Genomic DNA, 14,657 nt, shown 5'->3' on the forward strand with positions numbered 1-14,657 from the left:
ACCAGTTTAAAACTCCTGTAACCTCCTAACAGTGGTGTGGTGATTGAAATGCTAATGTCAACATGCTAGTTTGCTGATGTTTAGCGGGTATGATGTTCACCATGTTAGTTTAGCTTTTTAGCATTTTGACATTTGTTAATTAGCACTAAAAACTAAATAAGATTTAGGCTGATAGGAATGTCCTTAGTTCTGCAGCTATTTGTTTGTAAACCATTGGACAAATGAAAAGTTTGATTAGAGGGCGATGCCAAACAGGAGGTTAAAGGATCTTAGCAATCAATCCAATTGCTGTTGCTGTGCAAGCAATGACAGAATCAACAGTGGAGAACTATTGAGACTTTTTCTTTGGTCTATACTTTATACATCATTATCTGAGAAAATGGGAGAACTCTTTTGGTGTTCTAAAGTTACTGTTATAAATTATGGAAAAAAACAACTACTTCCATAAAATGACTGAGCGTCCAAGACTAAATCATTGGTGGACACGATGTGACATGAAATCGAACAGGACACATTAGGACCTCAAATTCACTTTTCGAAACATACTGAAAAGTCAGGCCTCTTTGTGTCTGTGGAATTTTTAAAAATGATTCCTTCTCTCCTTGTGTCTCTCTTAGTGTGTGGTTTTTATGGCAATCTATCAAGTCAGGCTCTATACAGGGTGGTTGAGCTGGACCTGGTACAGACTGAGCTGCTGATAAATTATGAGAAACAATACATCTTGTTGGTGGTAGAGCTGTGGAGAGAGCTGTGAGCCCAGAAAGAAAGAGAGATGGATGGAGATGGATAGGGGTGATGGATGGAATGATGGAGAGTTGGTTTGAGTTTAAAGGATGTGCAAGAAAAAAATGGCAAAATTATTAGAAGAAAATTGCCATAAATGACCACAGAGACTTTTAACACTTCACCACAGACACACGTCATGTTCACCTACTATAAGTTATCACATGAGGTATTAAGGGTGGGCGATTTTCCCCAAAAAATCATACGATCTTTTTAAAGCACAATCACAATCTACAATCTGAAATGCAATCTTTCTTACTATTTGTATATTTGCACCATTTAAAACACAATGTTACATCTTGCTTGAAGGCTAACCCAAGGCTAATTAATTTGCTGGCTAATTAGAGCGCTAAGCTATGGTGAGCACGGAAACCATACCTGCTAACTAGCTAACATATAAATGAAATAATATTAGAATTTCACTCATCTCACCAAAACAGGGGCACAAACTTCCTGTTAGTCAATTACCTGCAAAACAAAACACAACTGAGAGGTCACGTTCAGTGACTCGAAAGAACTAAGATGACAGAGATCAGACAGCTAGTGGCTAGACACAGAGCAGCTAGCCAACTGTGACGGCACCCACCAAAAATCCACACCCTTTACAGTTGTCATGAAGTGGGAAATTAGGTATAGAGACCAAAACAGGCGGTAACAGGTTGTAAACAGGTTTATTTCTGCTGTAAATTTGGGAATTTAACATGGGGGTCTATGGGGATTGACTCACATTCGGAGCCAGCCTCAAGTGGCATTTTGGGGTACTGCAGTTTTTGGCACTTCTGTGTTGGCTTCATTTTTGTACCAACTTGAGTGAAAGTCTATAATGTTGAGTCCTTTTTTGACAGCAGCTCCTCTTCTATATCAGTAATATAGGACAACAAGGCAGCTGTTATTATTATATAACATGTCAGAGCTCCCACAGGAGGGGTTCATTACATACCCATTCAGGAAGCCTGCAAGTCTAATTATATTACACAGGCAAACGTATGTATACACTGCCAAATCAAGTGCGGTAAATGGGGCCATGCAGATCTGACCTTGTGTTTGTGGAGGATGAGATGTGGAGGTGTATAAGCCACTAAAGCAAACATGTCAACTTCAAGTGTGTCTTTTGGGAATTCCTTGTTTGGTGGTTGACAATGGAGTCTATGTTTTTCATGGTAGAGGGGTCACACAGCAACACAAACATAACACAATAAAACTCAAGAGACAAGACGACAATAATTTCCCATTAAGCAGTTTGGTCTCCAGTGTAAATATAACTGAAAATGGTGGCGTTTGTGTGGATACTTTTGCATGTGAGTAACTGAGCCATTATGCTGTTTTCTTTTCCAAGTGTGTGGAGAGCTTTTTAAAGTCGGGCTTGTTCTCCTAAGGCACATGGTGCCCTACATTCAGGAATCAAGGTGAGTGCACAGGTGGTGGCACAAGTTTCTCGGTGCTGGCTGACTTGGTAGTGACCAAAGGTACTGACACACGGGTGACACAGTTGTAAAATGGGTTAAGTTGTGGTGGGGAGTAGTATCATTTCAAATTTGAGTAAAAAAAAAGTAAAAGGTTGTGTAGATACACTTCTCTGCATTGAGGTTCCGGCATTGTTAGCCCTTTTCATACTTGACATTAACATGCATCTTGGGTGATCCAATAACTAGTGGATGGATCTCAGTTCAAACCTGGCATTAAAATGCATCTCCACATGCATCTTGAGTGACCACTTGTCATTGGATTTCACTTCCCTGCTCTACATGCAAATAAACACGTATTCCTGCATGGGAAAGTGGTGTCAGACTTTCAGACTGTACATCCACTGTACATCATCTCTGTTGTTGTTTTTAGCCAGTCTGACTATAAATGAATGACAGTGAAATAAGGTTTTAGCCATTTGAAATAGCAAAATATTTTTAGTTCAATATGAAACTATGACAGGGCTAATCAGACTGTGGCGGAGGACATCAATAGAGTAGGCAGTCCTTCAATGTGGCCCAGGACGCATTTGCATTCACATGTGGTCCAGACCACTTCCAAATGTGGTCTCAATGATCAGATCTCAAAAGTGTCCCGAATACGTCTTGGGTGCGTTCACACCTGCACTTAGATCTGTCCACTTGTGATCGGATCACCTGAGACGTGTGTCAATGCCAGGTGTGAACAGGGCCATTGTATAATACCAATTACAAGCTTCTCTATTGTCCTTATAAAAGGTCATTTAGGCCCTGTTTTTCATAGATTTGCAGCTAAGTTATTTATTTAGTAAGCGGTTGTTGGCATTAGAATGGATTTCACAGCTCCTCGATGCTGGCTTAACTTTTCTTCTTGGGATCTTGTCCGGGCAAAACATTCTTGAAAATTCTAAGCTAATTCAAAGCTAGTAGAAGATAATGACCAAACCAGGTTCATACCACTTGTGAGTTGTTCAGTATCTAAGTATCTAAAAGACAAATGGTGTGTCTCTGTTGGACACAGTGGTACAGTCAGTTGTATAAGTTCTGATTCAAGTTCATGTTCATTTTTTACATTTTCATAATTTTTGATGTGTTCCTATGGTATCAATTAAATCCCTCACTGGTACAGACAGAGGGTTTTGCTTCTTTAAGTCATGTTGCTGATTGTAGGTTCGACTTTCCACTCAAATTTGAAAATTGTGCTGTGTGTGTCTCCTGGATTCCTGATGATGACAGCGGCTCTAACCACAGTAGGAATTTGGAAACTGTGTAAAATATAAAGTCAAGCTGTTTCTTTACCTATTTATAAAGAGCATGCTGATAGATGCAAAACATTTAATTCAGGAAGTCACATTAGATGACACTTGAAATTGTGCAACGATCCGAAAATGTACGCCACATTCCCCTAATTAGAAGCCGCAAACAGAATGTAGCAGTTCTGCTGTTGTCACATTGCTGTGGGGATTGAATCATTTATACCGGCAAAAGGCAGAGATGGACTGGTGAGAAACTGGTAAGAACATCTTCCAAATATAAGTTATTAGTCACTTTGCATTAATTACTTTATTGTCTAATCACATTAAAATCCCATTTTATGTGTATCTTAACATGGTAGCAAGTGCTTCCAAAAGAATCTATATCAAAAATGAATCAGGAAAACATAAAACTGAGTAGAGGTCTATTTTGTGTGCACCTGCAGCATGTAAAGCAAGAACTGCACCGAGGTTCAGGGTGCAGACTTGAGTGCTGACATTAAAATTGCTCTGTGTCACCACTTTGCATCCTCATTAGCTTTTCCTCGACCCATTTTAGCACAAGATATGTCGCAGAATATTAGGTGAGAAAGCAAATGCTTGACCTGCAGATGTCACTGCTAGGTTGGCAGAGCACAAACAATACAAATACAGGTTCTCCTCTTTGTGTGCAAGTACTGCAGCAACCATAACAAAGCAGCATTCAAATATTTTGAAAGAACTATAGTGTTGCAAGATTTGTCACCTAGCACCTGACAATCTGTGGTAAAATTTAAACTCTGAATTCTTAGTTACTACACACAGTTAAGAATGAGCACAAAACCACCAATAGAAATAAGGCAATAAATATCTAAGCAGACAGGTACTTTTGTTTTTCATCTAATTTGTAGCAGCCTACCACTCAGTTGTCCAATATGACATGATTTTGTGCAGTAAAGACTTGTGTCTAAATCTTATACAATTAAATTAACACAATAACAATGTGTGATTATACCTGACAACATTATTGTTAGGTTGTTTGAGCTGCTAGATAGGATTTATTCTGGGTCGTGCAACTTTAAGATGGCTGCTGGCTGCTGTTACAGAACTTTTCGTCATCCTCTAACTCAGCACTCTGCCAAAAAAAGATGCACTGCATTTCTCAGCTCAAAAGTTTCAATGACAAACACTGCATATCATCAGTCTTATTATTGTTGCTTCCCTTCCCAATGGCAGATACAGCAAAATAGAAACTCGTTAACTATGTGCACCCCGGTCCAAATTAGACTAGCGAGATAATTTGATCGTCAATGACAATGAAATTATGGTTTATTTGCTCATTTGGCTGCGGCACAGCCTCTCTGGTGAATTGGGAATGCACAGACTGTTGTGTAGCGAGCAACTGCTAGCATCAATCATTATTTGGCCTCATTGGAAAGCTCTGGCCCATCCATATGCCGGTGCGTCCATGGTCACTGTCTCCCAGCGGAGAGGATTTGGCATTTTGTTGCTCCACAGATGTTCTCTGCTTGTGTTTGCTGCTCCTACTGATTGTATTACACTGCTGAGCGTATGTGTCTATGCAAGAGTGTGAGTGTTTCTGAGACAGAGATAGGCAGACACAGTGACATGGGGGTGAAAGAGACTATCTGCATCTCACTCTGCCTTGCTCTTCCATGCAAACACACACACACACACATTGTCAGCTTTATAAGCCCATCTGGTGATCTGTTTGCCAACAGCAGAGTTACGAGGCCTCTTTTAACACTATGGTGTGATACAAAGACGATCTACATGGCTGCTGTGTTAGGCATCTTAAGTCATTACAGTCATTATTTCTGTGATCAAGGTGATCCCTTGTTCTAACAAGGGATCACCTTTATACACGGCAAAGGTAACCAGCTGACTTGACGGAAAGCTGTGATTAAAACCACAAGCTAACAAAAGGCTTTTCTTCACACTTTTCCAGTGTTTTGATATCCATAAGAAGATATATTTGCAATTTTTCACATCTCCTCTCGCTGTGATGTTAAGGCAAGTGGCTGGAAGGAACCTCTACTGGCAGCGGCTTGACGGCAGCGTTGTGTCGAAAATATGCTTTGCTTGGATAGCAGCTACGGAGACAAAGCCGTCAAGCAGCTTATCCGTCTTTTTCAAAGCTCTGACTCTGGGCGTTGGACATCATCCAGCTGTGAGTAAGCAAGTTTGCAGTCCACAAACACACAGCCACAATAACAGCTGGTTTTCAGCTCCAAATGTAACTCATAAAACAGCACGAAAAGTAATCCACCACTCGCTAGAAGAATAGAGATAAAAAAAGATGGAAAGCTGAAAAGATCATTGGAGAGGCCGGACAAAAGACTAATAAGAGCCCTGAATAGAGATCTAATAAAAATACAGATGATTTCAGGTAAACATATGCAGAAGCCAAATCCTGCAACTTTGGCAGGTGGGTAAGAGTGGGCCATGCTGGGGGTATAGCTGAGGGCAGCGACTGTTTCATTGTGACATCACAAACTTACATAAGTCCTGATGGCTTCTTTTAAGGCGCAGTTTCTTAATACAGGCTGTGCATATTTCTCCATGAATTGAACACTTTTATACTTTCACAATATCTATATAGCACTTACACCTGCTTCAAAATCACCACAGACATGAGGATCTCAGGAAGCTGCAAATTAGATTAAATGTGTGAAAGCAGTGCTGGTGTTCGCCACACATTTGCAGCTGCTGCAGCTGCTAAGAGGAGGCCGGACTGCACATTTATACAGTTGACATTCTACTGATGCATAAAGTTTCAAATATTTTAAAACACTGATCTTGAACAATCAATGACTCAACCAAAAATGTACATTAAAGATATTCTCGAGAACTTGTTGGATACCTGACATATATGTGAATGTACCTGTGTATTATTAGTTCATCTTTCGATGTTATTACAGTTGAGACTCAGTGTGTCAACCTGCTCCTATAGATAGGCACGACATATTTAACATGATATATGCGACATGTTTGAAGCTCCTCTCCCACTGTAGAGAGGAGGGCAAACAATGTGTGTTTCTGTGTGAGAGAAACGTGTTGTGAAAATGACGCTGATGAAATTCTATTACAAACATAATAGAGGGCATGTGGAGGCCTCAGCAAGGTCACGCAGCCGTACACATGCTGCTGGCCTTCTGAAGAAATACCATGTTTGCTTCAGGAGGGCTCAGTAGCAATCAGTTCCTTCCGCTGCTTGGATTGGGCCTCACAGGTGGCTTTCACACTCCGGTGTGCTGGCCAGCTATGCTTCCTCAAACAAAGACATAATGTTGGATGGATATTTGCATCCTGAAAGTGTGTGTGTGTGTGTGTGTGTGTGTGTGTGTGTGTGTGTGTGTGTGTGTGTGTGTTTGTGTGCACATGTAAGCGTATGTGTGTGTTTGAGTGTGTGTGTGTATATGTGTGTGTGGTTGTGAGAGCAACGAAGGTGTCGGAAGAGGGAGGAGGGAAAAGGGTCCAGGAGAAGATGAAAGAGAAAGAGCCTGGAAAGAAAAGCCAGAGAGCACAAAGGAACAAGAGCGCAGAGCTTTATCCTCCAGGCACCAAAGAGAAAGAACAGAGGGAGGGAAAAGAAAGGAAAAGAGGAAAACTTGAACTCCAGACCCTTCCTACCCTCAACACACACACTGACTCATGCATGCAAACACTTGCGCTACCCCCCCCATGTGTTTTCATTGTGGTTTGCATAACTTGACATTTCTACATCTTTACCAGTGAACGGCTTTAACGGGTTATGGTTTTAAGGCATGAACTGTAATTAGGATTTTTCCTTGAGGGAACGTTTTCTGACTTCACTTACCAGATGACTTGTGGAATGGCTCCCTCCCTCATCAGCAATAAAAGTCTCCATTTAGCTTCAGTTCTTTTTTAGCATGCATAACAGGAAGTGGGGAAAGAGGAAGAGAAGTGCTGTGGCACCTCCTTTCTATTTAATTTCTCCGTGGGATCTTTTTTCTTATTCTTTAGAATACATTTTCATCCAAAACAGCATTCTGAATATAACATTTAACAAAATAAGTCTATGAAATCTCCATCCCACATGACTCTGCAAAAAATGGTATTCATGGTTATTGTTCTGAGATCTCAGAGGTTTCTATCCAGTCTGGCTTGAAATTCACTTCACATATTGCAGCCAGGTACAGTTTATTATAGCTCTGCCACTGGGGCATACCCTAAAGCATCTTTTGCATCTCGACTTCTCTGAACGCTCAAATGTGTGTTTCAGGCAGAGAGCTGCCTGTGATGCCGTGGCATCTTATTCCCTCAAGGTACCAATCATATGTTTTCTAATTCATTTCAATAAACATTGTCTCAGGCAACTTAAAGGATGGCAGGACACAGTGCCTGCTCTCCCCACTTGTCACATCAGTATCTGCAGTTAAGACCTATTCTCACATGGACGCTTCACAGGTCCCTGAAGATCGAAACAGACGGAGTCAAAGGAATAACACGGAGACACATAATGTCTGTTGCTCTTGCTGATGTTGGTACCAGGAAGCAGATGCATTTCGATGTAAGTGGGTGTAAATCCTTTGTTTTCCCTTTTTCCATCAGGAAGGCAGAGCCCTGACGAAGCAGAAAGTCGCCCCTGTGAGCAGAACTTTTAGCTAAGATGCTGAGCTCACACTTAAGTGGACATGGATAAACACAAAGACACACGTTCATGTTCATAGTGGTCGGAGAAACTTTAGTGATCAATGTAATTTCATAACCGTTAGAGGAATAATTGAATATTTTTCGGTGCCTGTGCACAGCTTGTTTCGAAGGTTATGTAACCACTGACCACAAGCATTAGGATATATCTATAACTGACCACATGATCAAATGTTAGACTGACTTTCTGAATAGTTTCATCATCTTGAGAATATTAGATGACAGTCAGCCAAAACATCTAGCAAATGAAGCCACATTTGAAACATCCATATTGAGGAAAAGTTCAGTTCAGGCAGAGGTCAAGCTCATCTAATAGGCCAGGCTATGAAACTGTAGCTAAGCAAGCTTTCATTTCCAGCAGGCATTGTGGATGCAGCACAAGCTGTCCAAGTTTAATAGGCTGGCTTTGTTTCTTTGCAAATGCATCACAAAGACAGAAATTGTCAGAAGAGTGAATGATGAGAGGATGTTTCACTGCCTTTTCATCTTTACTAGTTAACGATAACTAGGTAGAAGAAAGTAATTGAATTTGCTGTGCCTCTCGAAGGCTACCTTCAGCTACCGGCAACTTTTAAGGTGAGATTGTGAAATGTTAGATTGTTTCTTGTTGACAGATGCAATGACATTTCCATACACCTGATGTGGCAGCGTGCACAGAGCTCTCAACTACAGCGTGCACCCATGTGCATAAGAGTCAAGCTCCATCCTTATTTTATACCCAGTGGTCCTATTAAGTTCAGAAAAAGGGAGCACGTGCTCACACATGCTCTGATACACAGAAACACAGGCACGCACGAATAAACACATACAAACACCTGCACACACACACTGCAAGCCAACCACTCACAGTTCCAGCTCTTTAACTCCAAAGTTAATTTGTTCCAGGCGGGAACATGTGGGGGAGATGGATGCTATCAGAGAGCTGCAGACCTGCTCTCAAACTGACTAATCACACAACCAGAGAGAGAGACTCAGAAGGAGTACCCAAGCTGGAGACACAGGGGGAGGGAAGGAAAAAAAAAAAAAACAGCATGGAGGAGGAGGGGGGAACAGGGAGGGCAGGCGATCAGAACGAGTGTGACAACAGAGTAGGGATGCTACAAGACAGGAGTAAAGAAAAATGAGGCAGAAGGAGAAACAGAAAAAAAAAAAAGACTGCCCTGTTTCTTTACTGCCACATAATAAATTGCAGTTATTGAAGTCTCTGTGGAAAGTTCAGAACTAGAGCGATCCTGAGTCAGCTTGTTGCGAGGGATGCCAGCGGTGAGTGCTGGTGGGCGAGACAAGAGTACAGTAATCCGTTTAGCTAGTGCAGTGCATGTCAACAGATTCCATTAAGGCTGCATTGTGTTAAGTGAAATATTCAGTAGTAATAAAGACTTTGCTCTGATTCAAAGGCTTACACTTAAATTGCTTCTAATGATTCTGATTAGCATTTATCTGCAGTTTTCCCACAGAATTTGATAAATGTACATATTCTGCCCTTGCTGGGGCAGTGAGTGGCGATCCCGCCTGACAGCTCGCTAACAGGTTTGTCCAATAAACATCCAGGTGCTAACTGAAAAAATTGAAACTGCAAAACAATAACATAATGCATTACAAATGGTATTTGACAGTTTTTACAAACATTGTCAAAACAGTGACAATATTAAGGAAAAAGAAAAATGACAGCTAGCTGTACTTAGTGGTACAGAGCAAAACAAGAGCTAAATACACACAAAAGCATTTTATATGTATACACTGAATTACCTGTTAGCTGTTCCTTTTTACTATTCTGTACCATCAATAAATTAATTTAAAGGGGCTTTGCACGTTTTCTCTGCTGCCGAAAAATTGCAGTTGGTGGTGATTGTTAGCGCTACGTCTTCAGGGCAGACTGCAGGCTACAGTGACTCAGTCACCAACTGAAAGTGACAAGACAGCCAGAGACGTGATAGACGTGATAGAGACAAGAGTTAACATTAATGCTGCTTTCCACCACAGGACAGAGCTCTTGATGAGTAAAGGAATGAGGTTTGATGCTAGACTCGCAACGTTTCTTCTAGATTGGTGAGTAAACAGCTGTTAATGTTAAAGTTGGCTGCATAGCAATAGCAAAAACGTATAAATAGCTCCTGTAGAGTGAAGGTAGCATAAAAATATAGTTCTGCAGTCATAGGAAGGGTGTTTTTCCTGTGGTGTTTAAGCAGGTTTATTGTTTATGTATTAGCGATGGACAATGGAGATTGATATCCTCAGAAAGGGTCTGTGTTCAGACTCCAGTTTTTGACACAAATTGCTGCAGTCAGGCAGAATTTTAAAACAGCCTATCCCAACTGCCTCCATGTTGCTACTCCAGGTGTTGAGTATGTTCATTATTATGTGTTATTAAATCACACAAACTACAATAACTACCTTTCTAGCTCACTCCAGAACACCTGCAGATCACCTTATGTTTCTCTCCTGTCATATCTGGGAAACACACCCTGATGGTACAAAAATTAAATTATAGCAACCTGCCCAAATAAATTTTGAACTGCCCAGTTTAAGAAAAAGTATAAGTTGGGTGGGAAACCATCTAATCTGGCAACACTGAAAAGGGTGGTACATTACATCTGTTCTGTTTTTACTTAGGTTATTGCATCAGTGACTGTTTTTGATGAATTTATGGATAACTACATAATTCTTATAGAAGTAAATTTTAATTGAGATACTTTGTAATTTGTTGTAGCAAGGACTTTTGCACTTTACATTGACTCTGGCCATCATGCCGTACTATCTCTTGATGTCCGTAAGCGTTGGTGCTATGTGTGTCCTTGTATGTGTATTTTTGTATAGCCATGGATGCAAATCAATTTCCCTGTATGGACAATAAATCATACTTTGAGCTTTGGTTTACTGAGGACTACTGGTGTGTCAACATGCCAGCTTATTGTATAGAGGCATTTTTGTATAGAAAGGTCACAATATGTGCAATGCACTTACAAAGCCTATTGTTTTTATTTGCTGTGATAATCTTTGTGATTATCATCTTTGCTGTGATTACACATTGTTCTGTTTTATAAAAAACGCTTTTATAAGAAAAGTCTTATTAAAACAAATGTTAAGAATGAATCAAAAGACAATGTGACCTCCATCTGAGTTGCAGCTCTGTCCTTATTCTGTAATTTTTTTTTTTTTTGGTGGCAAACAGTAGATGCTGTCTCTTTGATTATGCCATCAAAAGCAAAAGAAGGAAGCATCTGGATGTAATCTCCTATCATTTGATCAATCTGATACAAGCATTAGTTTATCATTAATCTTTAATCTGGAAGTTCACTGTGAATGTCAGAGTGGATGAATTTCTTCTCAATTAAGATGGCTCTCCACTTGCGCCAAGTGGCTGTTGCAAGTCTTGTGCAAGGCTTCCCAAATTGCATCATAAAATTTTAAATAGCAAATCATGAATACTTTGCTGGCCACATCTCCTCCTCTTGCCCTTGGAGAGATTATTTTACAACTCTGACCTTGAGACAGAGGGGGCTGTGAGGGGATGGTCAGGGCTGAAGGTGATGCCCAAATCTATTTTCTTTTCATTTCCATGGCATGGAGAGTTCAACTTCTCTTGACAATCCACAGGGATTTCCAGATCGCATTAAAAAGCAGTTGGGAGAGATTAAAAGTTGCTTTATCGCCAGTTCACAAGAGCTCAATTACCCTATTGCCTAGCATGAGTAGATCCTGGCTCTTCACATTAACCTTGCCCGCCTCTAATCTCTATTCAGGTCTTATCTTGGCCTTTCAAAGACACTGGTTTTGGCCCTTATCATTAGGTGAGAGGTTTTTGTTGTGTCGCCTAGAGCTGTAATTGAAAGTGGTTGTGGACGTACTGTGGACAGGGCTCAACTGATTCTCTTTAAGATGAAGTATTCACTATACTTTAATTCCAGGGCAATACTGTTTTAGCGTGACCATGGTATGGATACTTTATTTCAGGAAGGAACTAAAGGACAGCAAGATTAACAAGATTGTTTAATTAACAATTATTTTACTTGTGTGGAAAAGCCAACTGCAAAAACTACTGTTTTACGGGCCAAGCTTGCATGAACAGAAAAAAAACACTTGGAATGACCTAATCTTTAAGCTCCCCAATTAAAAGAGGCAGCAGTCCAATGGTCTTACAAAGTAATTACAGGGGCATAATGATGAGCAGTAGCCTCTATACCTCCCTCTCTGCACAAAGATCAGGGCACATCAATAAAATATGCACAAACCCACGTAGACATGAAAAGACACACACACACACACACACACACACACACACACACACACACACACACACACACACACACACACACCCATGCACACAATCAGAGCCTCCTTATCTTGATCTATGTAAGTACATGACCTCTATTGGCACAGGAGTCAGGAGTGTGTACTCCTGTGTCATTAGATTAGTGAACCTTACAAACCTCACAAGCCAAGCCAAACCAGGATAGCACATGATGAATCCATAATGGCAACTGCACACAGACGATGAAGACAAGAGGGAAACAAACACTGTATATCTTGATTAGCATATACGTGCAATGTGAATCATCTTATTACCCCATGGACATCATTGCAGTTGAATTTTATCCTCAGTTTCCACACAGAGAAACTATATACATACATACATACACAAAGATGTAAATCTGAAAAAACCTTTTTTTGTGAGTAAGTCCAACTCATTGTGGATTTCAATAAAAGGTAGTGGCTTGTGTTGCAGCCCGTCACTCTTTTCATTTGACACCAGAGCATAGCACAGGTTAGTTTAGTATCATGATTAATGATTTAACCTATTAAACATTAAAGGAAAAGGGGGGATGGAAAGTTTCCAGAGCTCAAGGTGATGTTTTGAAATGTGTTGTTTTATGCAATAAATAGTTCGAAATCCCAAAATATTTCCTTTAAATCATATAAAAGCAAAAACTGCAGTACCAGTATAAGTAATATCTGCCAGTGGCTGCTCAACAAAACTAGCTACTGTTTTAGAGTAGCGAGGAAGAACTCATTTCCAGCAAAATTGCCAGATGTGACGTGTCAAGGTTTATTAATAAATTACGTGGTAACCAATCGGTGCACAGACTTGCGTAGTTGCCGATACCAAATACAGTATTTTAGGCAGTATAAGAGTAATTTCTGATACTTATATCGGTACGATCTGAACTTAACAAAGTAACTGTGTTTCCCAAACCTATATTACCAGAGAACTATTTTAACCTAAACCTATGTAAGCGATTTTTGTGCTTAAACATAACCAAACCTTAACCGTGGCATTGTCAAATAATAAAACCAGTTGCGATTTGGAAGGCACAGAGAAACGACGTCCTGCTGATAGGGGTGTCAGATCAGACAACTCTCCTGTGTGCTACTTTGGAGGGCATGGACAAATAACTTATTTTTTCTTTTAATTTGGAGGACTTGTTGAGGAGGACTTCCCATTTGAGAATCAGGAACTAGAAAATATTCCATATTAACAAAAATAATTAATTAGATTTTGGATTGTTTATGTTTCCTTACAAATAAAATAAATAAATAAAAATCAATAAACTGATTGTTTCAGCACTAAACTAGTCTGTACCTTTTAATGGAACTCAACCCATTGCACAACAAAACATATAAATTGTCCTAATGTGCTCCACTTCTTTCTTGTTGCCGTTTTTAACCTAGATTATGTAGGACAGCATTTGTTTTGATCTTAAATTCGTAATAAGAAAGAAAATGATCAAAACACCACATGTAGTATATCATGTGCCCACATACACTCACACACATATAAACAAACGCACACATGCACAATGGTACTTTTACATCACCATCAGATGTTCTATTCATAGTAATGCTGGGTTAGGCTGGAACCCAATGGAGAGGAACAAAGAGATTTCTGAATACAGCTCAAATGGGGACATTTCCGCAGCTCATCTCATATGGATGTTTCCAGGGTGCAGCTGAAGGGGAATTAACTGTACTGTCTCGCAGAAAAAGAAATGCTTAGAATGACTTTGTTTTCACAGATATGCCTCTTTTTTCCCAAACATTCTTATGAATAGAATGTAACATGTGGCCCTATATTTGAAACCAACAGGATTCAGCACCTACAGTGTATTGATGTACATCAATTCAGGGAAAAAAAAAAAAAAAAGGAGTGGGCGGTTGTCCCGGGTGGGTGTGATTCTTGCCCATAAAATGTGATGCAGGCTCTTTCTTCTTTCATCCTCACATTGGATCTGTCATTCTGGACTAAAAAAACACCTCTAAAATTTATCTGTTAAAAATGATCAAAAGCGTGTCCTTCAGTGTAGACACAAAAAAATGTCTTGTCACACAGCCAAACAATGATCTTACATCTAATGTTGGGGTTGCTCAGAAACTTTGTTGGTGCTGATTTCTATCTATTTCTGTTCTTTTTCCATGTCACTTCTCTTTTCTGATTCTTCTCTTGTTAAACTGTGCTTCTGTATGTGTCTGTGTGTGTGTGTGTGTGTGTGTGTGTGTGTGTGTGTGT

This window comes from Seriola lalandi, unplaced genomic scaffold (genome assembly GCF_002814215.2).
Source record: "Seriola lalandi dorsalis isolate HSWRI2012SDOR001 ecotype SW California unplaced genomic scaffold, Sedor1 jcf7180002054266, whole genome shotgun sequence".
Lineage (NCBI taxonomy): Eukaryota > Metazoa > Chordata > Actinopteri > Carangiformes > Carangidae > Seriola > Seriola lalandi.